The 14,651-nt window shown below is 35.1% G+C and overlaps 1 protein-coding gene and 1 pseudogene across 1 annotated transcript in view; both read left to right on the top strand.

The window, feature by feature from the left end:
• LOC111556304 overlaps nucleotides 1-14,651 on the top strand; it is a 54,879-nt gene that overhangs the window by 29,717 nt on the left and 10,511 nt on the right. The gene's annotated exons all lie outside the window — the stretch shown is intronic.
• Nucleotides 11,477-14,225, top strand: LOC111558114 (annotated as a pseudogene).

The raw sequence follows: 14,651 nt of genomic DNA, 5'->3' as shown, positions 1-14,651 counted from the left end.
GTTAGGGCCTTGCTCTGAATTAGCCTTTGGCTTAAGGGAATGTTGTGGTTGGTTTGATCTTCTATCCACACCACTAAAACTTTCTGCATATGAGCTATAGGGCTGTTTCACTTTCTTATCATTCATGTGTTCACTGGAGTAGTACCATTTCCCTCAAGAATTTTTTTAAATGAATTTTTAATTTGGCTGTTTGGTGCAAGAGGCCTAGCTTTTGGCTTGTGTTGGCTTTTGACATGCCTTTCTCACTAAGCTTAATCATTTCTAGCTTTGGATTTAAAGTGAGATATGTGACTTTTCCTTTGACTTGAATACTTAAAGGCCGTTATAGGGTTATTAACTGACCTGATTTCAATATTGTTGTGTCTTAGGGTATAGGGAGGCCTGAGGAGAGGGAGATAGAAGGGAGAATGGCTATTTGGTGGAACATTCAGAACACACACATTTATCAATTAAATTTGCTGTCTAACATGGGTGTGGTTTCAGGGCATCCCAGAACAATTCAAATAGTAACATCAAAGATCACTGATCTCAGATTGCCATAACAAAGATAATAATGAAAAAGTTTGAAATATTTCAAGAATTACCACAATGTGACAAAGATACAAAGTGAGCCAATGCTATTGGAAAATGGTGCTGGTAGACTTGCAGGGTTGCCATAAACCTTCAATATGTAAAAAAGAGTATCTGTGAAGTACAGTAAAACAAAGTGTAATAAAATGAGGTATGTCTGTAATTAAGTCTTCTCTTTTTTGTCTCTAGTGAAAGGCTTGTCAATTTTGTTCATCTTTTCAAAGAAACCAACTTTTGTTTCATTGATTTTCTTTATTGTTTTTCTATTCTCTATTTTATTTATTTCTAATCTATATTATATCCTCTTTTATGCTGGCTTTGGGTTTTGTTTGCTCTTTTCTTTCTAGTTCTTTAAGTGGTAAAGTTAGGTTGTTGATTTGAGATCTTCTTTCTTAACATAACAGCTATAACTACAGCTATAACTTTCCTCCTTAGCATTGCCTTCACTGTGTCCCGTGAGTTTTGGTAGGTTGTATTTTTGTTTTCATTCATCTCTGTGTTTTCTCATTTTCCTTATCATTTCTTTTTTTATCCATTGATTATTTTAGAATATGTTGTTTAATTTCCACAAGTTTATGAATTTGCTAGTTTCCCTTTCTGTCGTTGATTTCTAACTTCATCCTGTTGTGGTTGAATAATATCTGTCTTAAAAAATGAACTTTAATCCTTACCTTGTGCCATATACAAATAATATTTCAAGATGGATTGTAGACCTATGTGAAAAATTTTAAACTATTGAACTTCTAGAAAATACTATAAAAACTGTGAACTTAAGTTAGGCAATTGTTTGTTAATTACAACACCAAAAGCATGACCCATAAAAGAAAAAAAGATAAACTGGGCTTAATCAAAATTAAAACTTTAGTTCTTTGAAAATCTCTGTTCAGAGAAAGGAGACACAAACAGATAAAAACCTTTGCAAAGCATGTATGTAATAGAAGACTTATATCCAGAATATGTAAAGGTTTCTCAAAGGTTAATATTAAGAAACAAACAACCCAATTAAAAAATAGGCAAAAATTTGAATAGAAACTTCACCAGAGTAGATGTATAGTAGATAGCAAGTAAGCTCAGGGAGAAATGCTCAATAGCATTAGGGATATGCATATTATCACAAGGAAACCCTACTGGAATGACTAAAGTTAAAAACACTGAGCTTACCAACTATTGATGAGGAGGAACTAGACCTCTTATACACTGCTGTTGGGAATGTAAAATGGTCCACCCACTTTGGGAAATAGTTTGGTAGTTTTCTTAAAAAGTTAAATCTACCTTATGATCCAGCCATTCCACTTTTAGCTATTTATTCAAGAGAAAAAAATGTGTATGTATATACAAAGACATTGCGTGAAAGTTCATAGCAGCTTTATTTGTAATAACTAAAAAACTGAAAACAGTCAAACGTACATCAGCAAGGTAGGTAGATAAACTGTGGTATGTCTTTATGGAATAATATTCAGCAATAAAAGATATGAACTTGTTACATGCAACAGCATGGAAAAATCTGAAAATAATTATGCTGAGTGAAAGAAGCTAAACAAAAAAAGCATGTACTTATGATTCCATTTGTATAAGACTCTAGAAAATTCAAATTGATCTGTAGTGGCAGAATGGTGATCAGTAGTTGCTTGGGAATATTGAAGGTGCTAAGGAGAGGCAGGAGGGTAGATTACAAAGGCACATGAAACTTGGGGATGATGGATATATTCACTGTCTTGATTGTGATGATGGTTTCATGGGCATATATAATTGTTAAAACTTGTCTAATTGTGCATTTAAAATATGTATGGTTTATTGCATGTTTCTTATAACTTAATAAAGCTGTTAAATGACATAATCATTTTTTCACTTAGAAATATGTGGGGGTGCCTGGGTGGCTCAGTCAGTTGAGCACCTGACTTTGGCTCAGGTCATGATCTGGTGGTCCTTGAGTTCGAGGTCTACTTTGGGCTTTGTGCTGACAGCTCAGAGTCTGGAAACTGCGTCGGATTCTGTGTGTGTCTCTCTCTCTGCACCTACCCTGTTTGTGTTGTCTCTCTCTCTCTCAAAAATAAACATTAAAAAAATTAAAGAAAAAAACCATTCTCTCTTCCTCTTCCCCTCACCCCCTCGTGTGTGCCTACCAGCTCTCTCTCTCTAAAAATTTAAATAAATAGGGGTGCCTGGGTGGCTCAGTTGGCTGAGCGTCCAACTTCAGCTCAGGTCATGGTCTCGCAGTTTGTGAGTTCAAGCCCCACGTCGGGCTCTGTGCTAACAAACAGCTCAGAGCCTGGAGCCTGCTTTGGATTCTGTGTGTCCATCTCCCCCTCCCCTGCTCATGCTCTGTCTCTCTCTGTCTCTTAAAAATAAATAAATGTTAAAAATAATTTTTAAAAAATTAAATAAAGATATGTAAAGATCATGACTTACTTCTGGTAGTAAAGACTTCAGAAAAGAAAACAGAAAACCTGCAGGGCTTATGAGATTTGTTCAAGGTTTTTCCTCAACCAGAGACTAGGAGAACCTATGTTTGGCATCTTTTTTGTAGTCTTCCACCTTCTTTCCCTTAAAATGGCTATTGTAAATGATCCTTTTCCAGTAATTGGTACTGGCCCTCTTCCTCTCTCATGTTCAAACTCTTGAAGGCAGATTTTTTTTTTTTAGTATTTTCTAGAAGTTTCATTTTGAAATATTATTTTTATATGGCATAAGGTAAGAATCAAAGTTCATTTTTGAAAGACATATCATTCAGAGTATTTTTCCACAACAGGGTGAAGTTAGAAATCAACAACAGAAAGAAAAACTAGCAAACTCATAAATTTATAGAAATTAAACAACATACCCTGAAATAACCAATGGACCAAAAAATAAAAGACAAAAAAAAATTTTTTTTGAGAGAGATAGAGAGAGAGTACAAGCAGGGGTGGGGTAGAGAGAGAGAGAGGGGGAGAGAGAAATCCCAAGCAGGCTCTCTGCTGTCAGTCCAGAGCCCAATGCTGGGCTTGAACTCACGAACTGTAAGATCATGACCTGAGCTGAAACCAACACTGAGCCACCCAGGTGCCCCTCTTTCCTCCCTTTAAAATGTCTTTGTTTTTTTTTGAAATACATTCCCCTGTATGAAATACATACAGGCCAACAGCCTCTCATCCTGGGATTAATGTAATAGTTTCCTAACCAGTTGTTTTCTTCCAATCTAATCCATGTTGTAAATATTCTGAGACATTTTAGGAAATAGTTTTATTTTATTTTTTTTCTTTACATTCTTCCTGTGGCCACTCATATTAGTGTTATTAAACATTCACCATATGCATGGAACTGTAAAGGACTAGGAGAATGGGATAGGTATGATTTCCTATCTTGAGTAATTTTTATGAGGAGGTGGAGTTTAAATAAAAATGAGATTTCTACCTTTGAGTAATTTATTGTTTAAAGAGACCACATAAACACTTGATAAGTAAAATAGTAATATATTTTTTTCCTTTTTTCCCCCCTTCCAGGTTCCTGTTGCATGTAAATCTTGTCCCTGTGGTTATATATTTATTAATAGGAAACTTCTAAAAGTAAAACACTCAGAGAAATCATCACCTTTTACAGGTAATTGAGAGAGTTTACCACCTTTCTGTCTTTTGTGGTTTCTTTTATATAAAGTTAAAATTAATTTTTGTGAGTTAATTTTTTTTTTTTTTTTTTTTTTGCTGGTGAAGTTATAATACTAAAATCTGTTGAAGTACATTTTGGTTTTTATTAGATACAGCAAGTTGTTTACATTGGTTTGTTCAACCAATTTAAATGTTAACTCCTTTACTGATAAATTTTGTAACAAATTTTAATGAGAAATTTTAATTAGAAAATATTAACTGAAAGAAAGGAAACCTTGATTTTAGTATTAGAATTTTTTAGTACCAGTTATTTTTTTCAGTTCACGGATTTAGACTAGCTAAAGAGCTGCTGACTTCAATTTTATTTGAATTTGTAACTTTCTCTTTAAAGTTAGAAGTCTGGATTTATGCCATAAGTGTAGTGAGAGATAGGTTTTTGTTACTCTTATTTTTTGCTATGATAAAATCACATTTGTAATAATAGTCAACCCAAAATGGCAATACATTTATTATCAACAATTATTGAGTGCCTAACATATGCCAGGTACTATATATTTTGGGCACACAGTAAGAAATCTACTACCAAGACAGGTTCAGTGTTGTCATAATGGTTGAAGGTATATGTAGAGGTATATACATATGGGATATATGGGGAAAATATCAGTAATAAGTGCTGAGTAAGAAATTAAAATAGGGTACTGTCCTAGAGGTTAACTGGAAGGCTGCTTTTGATTAAATGTTCCAGGGAATGCATCTCTGAGGAGGAGATGTTTTATAAGGTCTGAATAGATGAAGGAAAACCAGGGAAAGCAAATTCTAGACAGAGGGAAAACAAAAGCAGGATTTATTCCAGGAATGCAGGATTGGTTCAATATGAGGGAACCTATTAGTGTTATATACCATGTTATTAACTATAAGGAAAAAATAATACAGTTATCTCAGTAGATACTAAGAAAACCTTTGGCAAAAATAAGTACCCATTCATGATAGAGACACTCAAGAAAATAGGAATTGAAGACTACTTAAAAAAATTTTTTTTTAATGTTTATTTATTTTTGAGAGGAGAGAGTGACAGAGCATGAGTGGGGGAGGGGCAGAGAGAGACAGGGACACAGAATCTGAAGCAGGCTCCAGGCTCTGAGCTGTCAGTACAGAGCCCGATGAGGGGCTTGAACCCATGAACTGCAAGATCATACCCTGAGCTGAAGTCAGATGTTTAACCAACTAAGCCACCTAGGCGCCCCTTGAATACTACTTTTTTAACTTGATGAAGTATACATCTTAGCATTAAAACTATATCTTATTTAAAAAGGGGAAACACTACAGGCATCTCCATTAATGTCAAGAACAAGGATCCACACTATCTTCACTACTGTTCAGCATTTTGTTAGAGGTAAATTAGCCAAGGGAATTAAATTAAGAGAAATCAGTAAGAGGCATAAAAACGGGTAAAGAACAAGTAGAACAATATCTCTTTGCAGATCATAGTATAGCTGTACTCCAGAGAATCAATAATAAACTAACTCCTACAATAAAAGAATCCAGTGAAGGATCAGGATTTAAAATTAACATATAAAATTCAACTTTCATATATACAGATAGCTTAAACTGAACATAATGTTAGAGGAAAGCCCATTTACAATAGCAACATGGAGGATTAAATGTTTAGGAATAAATTTAATAAGAAAGGTATAAAATCTATACAAGGAAAATTGAAAACCCTCCTAAAAGACACTAAAGCAGATTTAAACAAATGGTAAAATGTCCTTTGTTGTTGAATAGGATGATTCAACATCATAAAAATGTTAATCCTCCCTGGTTAATTTATAAAATCAGTGCAATGTTAATAAAAATCCTATTAAGTTGTTTTATGGAGTCAGACAAGCTGATTTTAAGGTTCATATGGAAAAACAAACATGCAAAAATAGCCAGGAAAATCATCAATTGACTTTTAGTAAAGGTCCTAAAGAAATTAAATGGGAAATAATAGTCTTTTCAATAAATAGTATTGGAATACCATGCTGAGTATGCAAAAGAATGAAGTTGGGGACCTGTTTTATGCCACACATAAAAATTAATTCAGAATAGATCATAAACCTCAATATAAGAGCTAATGAAACTAAAAGCATAGCAGTACATCTCAGTGACTTTGGGTTAGGCAGTGTTTTCTTAAATATGACACCCAGAGCTCAAATGACATACATACATACATACATACATACATACATACATACATAGGATGATATCAAAATTCAAAACTTTTTTTTGCTGCAGATGATATCAAGAAAGTAGAAAGACAACTCACAGGATGGAAAAAACTATTTGCAAATCACATATCTTATAAGGTACTTATATCTTGAATGTATAAAGAATTCTTATTCCTCAATAATAAAAAGAAATAATCCAATTTAAAAAATGGACAAAAGATTTGAATAGAATTGGTCCAAAGGAGATATACAAATGACCAACAACTATACCAAAATATTTTTGTTAGTCATTAGAGAAATGCAAATCAAAATCATGAGATATAACTTGACACCACTAAGATGCAATAATAAAGACAGAAAATAAGTATTGGTGAGGAAGTGGAAAAGTTGAAACACTCATACATTGCTATTAGAAATGTAAAATGGTGCAGTCACTTTGAAAACAATCTATCAGTTCCTCAAATGGTTAAATACACAATTATAATATGATCCAGCAATTCCATTCTTAGGTATAAACCCAAGAGACTGAAAACAGAAGTGGACACAAAACCTTTGTGAATGTTGTTAGCAGCATTATTTACAGTAGCTAAAAAGTAGAAACAGTCCTGATGTCCATCAACTGATAATCAACAAATGTGATATATCCATATAATAGAGTATTATTTGACATAAAAAGAAAGGAAGTATTGATATATGCTACAACATGAATGATTTGAAAATGTGCTATGTGAGAGAAGTCAGTTACAAAAGATCACATACTTTATGATTCCAATTATAAGAAATGTTCACATAGGCAGATATATAAACAGACTAATATTAGCAGATATATAAATAGAATAATGGTTTAGGGCTGGGAAAGGGTTAGAGGGAGAATGGGGAACAGTTGTTAATTAGTGCAGAGCTTCTTTTGGAAGAGGAAAAGTGTCCTAAAATTGGATTCAAAACCCTGTGAGTGTACCAGAAATCACCAAATTGTACATTTTAAATAGGAAAATTGTATGGGATGTGAATTATATCTCAAAAAAACTGATTTTAGAAATAGCCAGGAAAACACTTTTTTTTTAGATTTTTTAAAATATAAATTATCGTCAAATTGGCTTCCATACAACACCCCGTGCTCATCCCAACAAGTGCCCTCCTCAATACCCATCACCCACTTTCCCCTCTCCCTCACCCCCCATCAACCCTCAGTTTGTTCTCTGTATTTAAGAGTGTCTTATGGTTTTTCTCCCTCCCTCTGTTTGTAACTCCCCCCCCTTCCCCCATGGTCTTCTGTTAAGTTTCTCAAGATCCATGTATGAGTGAAAACATATGGTATCTGTCTTTCTCTGACAGACTTATTTCACATAGCATAATACCCACCAGTGTTCCATCCATGTTGCTGCAAATGGCAGGATTTCATTCTTTCTCATTGCCAAGTAGTAGTCCATTGTATTTATAAACCACATCTTCATCCATTCATCAGTTGATGGACATTTAGACTCTTTCCATAATTTAGCTATTGTTGAAAGCGCTGCCATAAACATTGGGGTATGTGTGCCCCTATGCATCAGCACTCCTGTATCCCTTGGGTAAATTCCTAGCAGTGCTATTGCTGGGTCATAGGGTAATTGTATCTTTAATTTTTTGAGGAACTTCCACACTGTTTTCCAGAGTGGCTGCACCAGTTTACATTCCCACCAATAGTGCCAGAGGGTTCCTGTTTCTCCACATCCACGCCAGCATCTATAGTCTCCTTATTTGTTCATTTTGGCCATTCTGACCGGTGTGAGGTGGTATCTCAATGTGGCTTTGATTTGTATTTCCCTGATGATGAGTGGCGTGGAGCATTGTTTCATGTGTCTGTTGCCCATCTGGATGTTTTCTTTGGAAAAGTGTCTATGTCTTCTGCCCATTTCTTCACTGGATTATTTGTTTTTTGGGTGTGGAGTTTGGTGAGTTCTTTATAGATTTTGAATTCTAGCACTTTATCCAATATGCCATTTACAAATATCTTTTCTCATTCTGTTGGTGCCTTTTAGTTTTGTTGATTGTTTCCTTTGCAGTGCAGAAACTTTTTATCTTGATGAGGTCCCAATAGTTCATTTTTGCTTTTAATTCCCTTGCCTTTGGAGATGTGTTGAGTAAGAAATTGCTGTGGCTGAGGTCAAAGGTTGTTGCCTGCTTTCTCTTCTAGGGTTTTGATGGTTTCCCGTGTCACATTCAGTTTCTTCATCCATTTTGAGTTTATTTTTGTGTATCATGTTAAGAAAGTAGTCTCGTTTCATTCTTTGGCATGTTGCTGTCCAGTTCTCCCAGCACCATTTGTTGAAGAGACGGTCTTTTTTTTCCACTGGATACTCTTTCCTGCTTTGTCAAAGATTAGTTGGCCATACATTTGTGGGTCCAGTTCCGGGTTCTCTATTCTATTCTATTGGTCTGTGTGTCTGTTTTTGTGCCAATAGTGTACTGTCTGGATGATTATAGCTTTGTAGTAGAGGCTAAAGTCTGGGATTGTGATGCCTCCTGCTTTGGTTTTCTTCTTCAATATTACTTTTAGCCAGGAAAACACTTAAAAAGAGAAACTTTAAAAAAAAACTATAAGGGTTGAATAGCCTTATTAATTAAAACATTGTAGCATTGGCAGGGACAAATAGACCAGTGGAAAAGAATAAAAAGTGCAGAATTAGACCCAAATTCATATGGAAAGTTAGTATATGAGAAAGGTAGTATTTCAAATTACTAGGGTAAAGATGGACCTTTTTTTCTTCTCATTTTTATTGTGGTAAAATACATACAATATTTATCATTTTAACCATTTAAGTGTACAGTTAAGTGGAATTAAAAACATTCACAATTCTGTGTAGTCATCATTGCTATTTATACTTAAAACTTTTTTATCATCCCCAACATAAACCCTGTACCCATTAAATAATCTCCTCCTCCCCACTCCACCACCACACCTCCCCCAAATCCCTGGCAGTCTCTCCTTTGTGTCTCTGTAAATGTGCTTTTTCCAGGTATCTCATATATAAGTGGAATCATATAATATTTGTCCTTCTGTGTTTGGCTTATTTTACTAAGCATAATGTTTTCAAGGCCTGTCTATGTTGTAGCATATATGAAAATTTCATTACTTTTTATGGCTGAATAATTACCATTTTATGTACATACTACATTTTTTAATCCATTCATCTGATAGACAGTAGGGTTGTTGTAATGAACATTGGTGTACAGATATGTGTTCGAATCCCTAATTTCAGTTCTTTTGGATTTATACCTAGGAGTGGAATTGCTGGGTCACATAGTAGTTTTGTGTTTAACCTTTTCAGGAAATGTAAAACTCTTTTCCACAGTGGTTGCACTATTTTACATTCCCACAAGCAATGCATGAGGGTTCCAATTTCTCTATATTCGTACCAGCGTTTGTCATTTTCCAATTTTTTTTTAAATAACCATCCTAGTAGGTGTGAACTGTTATCTTACTGGGTTTTGATATGCATTTCCCTAAACACTAGCAATGTTAAGCATCTTTTCTGGTTCTTATTGGCCATTTGTATATCTTCTTTGGAGAAATGTCTATTCAACTCCTTTACCCATTTTTAATTAGGTTGTTTTGGTTGTTTGTTAAGTTATAGAAACTCTTTATATATTTTCAGTATTAATCCCTTGCCAGAAGTATGATTTGCAAGTATTTTTTTCCATTCTGCAGGTTGTCTTTTCACTTTTTTAAGTGTCCTTTGATGCACAAAATTCTTAATTTTAATGAGATCCAACTTACCTAATTTTTTTAAATTTTTATTGTTAATTGTGGTAACATACAAAAAATATAAAATTTACCATCCTATTTTTAAGTATATAGTTCAGTAGTATTAAGTACTCTCACATCTTTTACTGTTGATCTCCAGAACTTTTTCATCTTCTAAAACTGAAACTCTATAGCCTTAAACAACAACTCCCATTCTTCCCTCGCCCCTGTCCCCACTAACCTCTATTCTACTTTCCATCTCTAAGAATATGACTATTCTACGTATGTCATTTAAGTAGAATCACACAATTTTTGTCTTTTCGTGACTGGTTTATTTCACTTAGCATCATGTGTTCATGGTTCATCTGTGTTGTAGGATGTATCAGAATCTCCTTTCTCTTTTCTGTTGTTTGGGGCAGGGGGAGGAGCAGAGGGAGAGAGAGAATCTTAAGCAGGCTCCACACTCAGCATGGATCCTGACATGGGGCTCGATCCCACGACCCTAGGATCATGACCTGAGCCAAAATCAAGAGTCAGACGCTCAACCTACTGAGTCATCCAGGCACCCCAGAACTTCCTTTCTTTTTAAGGCTGAATAATATTCCATTGTATACAATTACCACATTTTCTTTATCCATTTATTGGTTGATAGACACTTGGGTTGTTTCCACCTTTTGGCCATTGTGAATAATGATGCTGTGATTGTGGGTATATAAATACCTCTTTGAGACCTGTATTCAGTTCTTTTGGATATATTCCCAGAAATGGAATTATTGGATCATATGGTAATTCTGTTCTTAATTTTTTGAGAAACCAACATGAATGTTTTCCATAGAGACTTGTACCATTTTTTGTTCCCACCAGCTGTGCCCAAGTGTTCCAGTTTCTCTGTATCTTTGCTAACATTTGTTATTTTCTCTTGTTAGTAGCTGTCCTTTTGGGTGTGAGTTGATACCTCATTGTGGTTTTGATTTGCATTTCCCTAATGATTAATGATGTTGGCCATCTTTTCAAATCCTTGTTGGCCTTGTATATATTTTTGTTTGAGAAACATTTATTCTAGTGCTCTTTGCTCATTTTAAAATCAGGCTATTTGTGGGGCACCTCGATGGCTCAGTTGGTTAAGCATCTGACTTTGGCTCAGGTCATGGTCTTGTGGTTCGTGGGTTTGAATCCCGTGTTGAATCAGCTGTGCTGATGGCTCAGAGCCTGGAGCCTGCTTCAGATTCTGTGTCTCCCTCTCTTTGCTCCTCCTTCCCTGCTTGTGCTCTGACTCTCTCTGTGTCTCAAAAAAATAAACATTAAAAACAATTTTTTTTTAATCAGGCTATTTGTATTTTGTTGTTGAGTTGTAGGAGCTCTTTATATATTCTGGATATTTACCCCTTATCAGATTCATGATTTGCAAATATTCTATTCTGTGGGTTGCCTTTTCACTGTTAATTGTGTCTTTTGCCCAGAAGTTTTAAATTTTGATGCAGTCCAGTTTACCTGTTTTTACTTTTGTTGTCATATCCATTAAACTGTTGTCAAATCCAGGGCCATGAAGATTTTCCTCAATGTTCTCTTAAAGACTTTTGTAATTTTAGTTTTTACATTTAGGTCTTTGATCCATTTTTGAATTAATTTTTGTATAAGGTCTGGGTTAGGGTCCAACTTCATTCTTTTGCATGTGGATATACAGTTTTCCCAGTACTATTTGTTGAAAAACCATCCTTTCCCACTAAATGGTCTTGACACCCTTGTCGAAAATCAGTTGACCATATGTGTGAGGGTTTCTTTCTAGTCCATTGTTCTTTATGTTTGTTCTTATGCCCATATTGTTTTAATTATTGTGGCTTTGTAGTTAGTTTCAAAGTTGGGAAGTGTGGGTTCTCCAACTTTATTCCTTTACAAGATTATTTTGGTTATTCAGGGCCCCTTGTGATTCTGTATAAAAATAAGGATCTGCTTTTCCATTTCTGCCAAAAAGGCTGTTGGACTTTTGATGGGGATTATAGTGAATTTGTAGATTGCTTGGGTAATACTGACATCTTAATGATGTTAAGTCTTCCTATCTATGAGTATGATTGTCTTTTAATTTATTTAGATCTTGCTTGATTTCTTTCAGCAATGTGTTCAGCATAAAATCTTAAGTCCTTGGTTAGATTCATTCCTAAGTATTTTATTGGAATTGCTTTTTTAGTTTTCTCTTGAAGTTATTCATCCCTGGTGTATAAAAACAGAGTTGATTTTTATTCTTGTATCTGACAACTTTGCTGAAGTTTGGAAAGTTTTTGGAAACTTTTTTTGGAAATGATCTACTTTTTTTCATGGAACAATGAATGATCCACTTTTAGCATTTCCCAAATGGCTACCCAGTTGTCCCTGCACTATTATTAAAAGAGCCATTATTATCTACCATTAACATAAGTTAATTCCTCTATAGTTGGTATGTAGGCTTGCTAACTGTGACTTAAAATCCAGAAGCATTAAAAGAAAAGGTTGATAAATTTCACTAAGTTAAATTCTTGCATAACAAAAAAAAAATCCCGTAAATAAAAGTTTTTCAAAGAGAAACTGGGGGAAAATATTCATAATATATACCAATAAAAAGGACAATACTTTTTATATTTAAATAGCTTTTAAAGTTTGAGGGACAAAAGCTTTTCAGGTTGCAGTGCCAGGCAGTGAGGAGCTCTTGCCCCACTGGTAGCTATGCAGTCCAAGGGCCCTCTACAGTCCATGCAGGTCCTTGGACACAGGAAGGTGGCCAGTGCACATCCTGGTGCATTGCAAACAGGGCAATGGCCTTATCCAGGTGAATGGACAGTCCCTGGAGATGATCCATCAGTGCACACTACAGTACAAGCTACTTGAACCTGTTGTGCTTCTGGGCAAGGAATGATTTCCTGGGGTGGATGTCTGAGTCTGCATGGACAGTGGTAGTTACGTGGTCCAGGTTTGCACAGTTCACCAGTACCAGCTCCAAAGCCCTGGTGTACTTATTACTAGAAATATGTAGATGAGGCTTCCAAGAAGGAGCTCACAGACATCCCCATCCAGTATGACTGCACCCTGCTGGTGGTAGTGGATCCCCATCACAGCAAATCCAAAAAGTTTGGAGGCTCTGGCACCCATACTTCCTACCAGAAATCCTATTGATAAGCCCATTGTGAATGAAGATCAGAGTTCACCTTGGTAATAAACAGTGGTTGTGAGATTTAAGGTTTTGAAATAAAACAAAAAATTTGAGTTTGGGACAGAGTTCCAAAAACCTGTTGTAAAAATGTGAATCAGACATGAAGAGACAACTCAAAAAAGTAAGACATAGTAATGGCCTAAAGTATATGAAAAAAGTTCAAATTCACTCATAATTAGAGAAATGCAAATTAAAATAATACCTATCAATGACAAAAATTTTAAAATATGACCATATACTTCGTTGGTGAAGCTGTGAAGATATGGATACTCCTATACATTGCTGTTGAGAATGTGAATTGTTACAATCCTTTGGAAGGGAAATTTGGTAATACCTAAAAATATGTATTTGTTAATTTTTTGACCATTTCTGGGATTTTACCATGAAGATACACCTCCAACAATATAAAAATGCATACATACAAGATATTCACTGCATCAAAGTAGTGTAATGTAAATTGCAAAATGTTGGAAACAGTCTAAATGCCCATACATAGCAAAGTGATTAAACTATGGTATGTCCATGCAGTGGAATAATGGAGCTGTAAAAAAAGAATGAGAATGATCTATATCAATTGATACGGAGTGTTGCCAGGATAATATGCTGTTAAGTGACAAAAGTCGCAGGAGTATCCATAGTATACTATTCTTTTGTGTAAGAAAGAAGGAGATAATAAGACAGTACATACACATCTGCTCACTTGTGTAGAATCCGTACTGGGAGGATAAACTGGAAACTAAAGTGATTGGTAACCTATAGGGGGTAGGTGGGAAAGGGGTGCAAAAAAGTGGGGTGATGGGAACTAGGTATGAGGAATGAGGAAGGAGTGACATTAAAGGGGATGGAGGAAGAAAAGAGCTTTATTCCAAGTTTTTTTCGAAAATAACATCTTCACTGGATACTGTAATGTTAAAAAGAACTGCACATTAATGCTGTAATCTAGTCAGTAAATGTATTTCTCACAGGGGCATAGATCAGCAATTCTGAAACTGCCTTATGTGTGTACTCAAACTGAACAAATAGGTAAGTGTTTTAAATAACAAGAACTGGGTTCTCATAAATAAAGAAAAGAGAAGGCTAAAATGAACTCTGTTGGTTTGGGTTTGGTTTGGTATCTGAGATATCAATATATGTGTGGGTTGTTATGCATGTTTCCTACCAATGTCCACTGAGAGTGACTAAAAGGTATGACACCCCAATAGTAATGAATAAACCTAGGATCCAGTTTTTTATTTCTAAGTAAATATTTTATTTCCTCAAATAAAAGGAACCAGGGCTCCTTGGAGAAGTTGTTGATTCTAGGACTGAGAGAAAATACTAAAGGTGCCTGGGACACCTTGATGTGTGCCAGGTAATACAAAATGCTTTTAAAAAGGCAGGGGGAT

The sequence above is a fragment of the Felis catus genome, chromosome E2 (assembly GCF_018350175.1).
Source record: "Felis catus isolate Fca126 chromosome E2, F.catus_Fca126_mat1.0, whole genome shotgun sequence".
Classification (NCBI taxonomy): Eukaryota; Metazoa; Chordata; class Mammalia; order Carnivora; family Felidae; genus Felis; species Felis catus.
The sequence above is the reverse complement of the archived record's forward strand: the minus strand, read 5'-3'. Positions and strand labels throughout refer to the sequence as shown.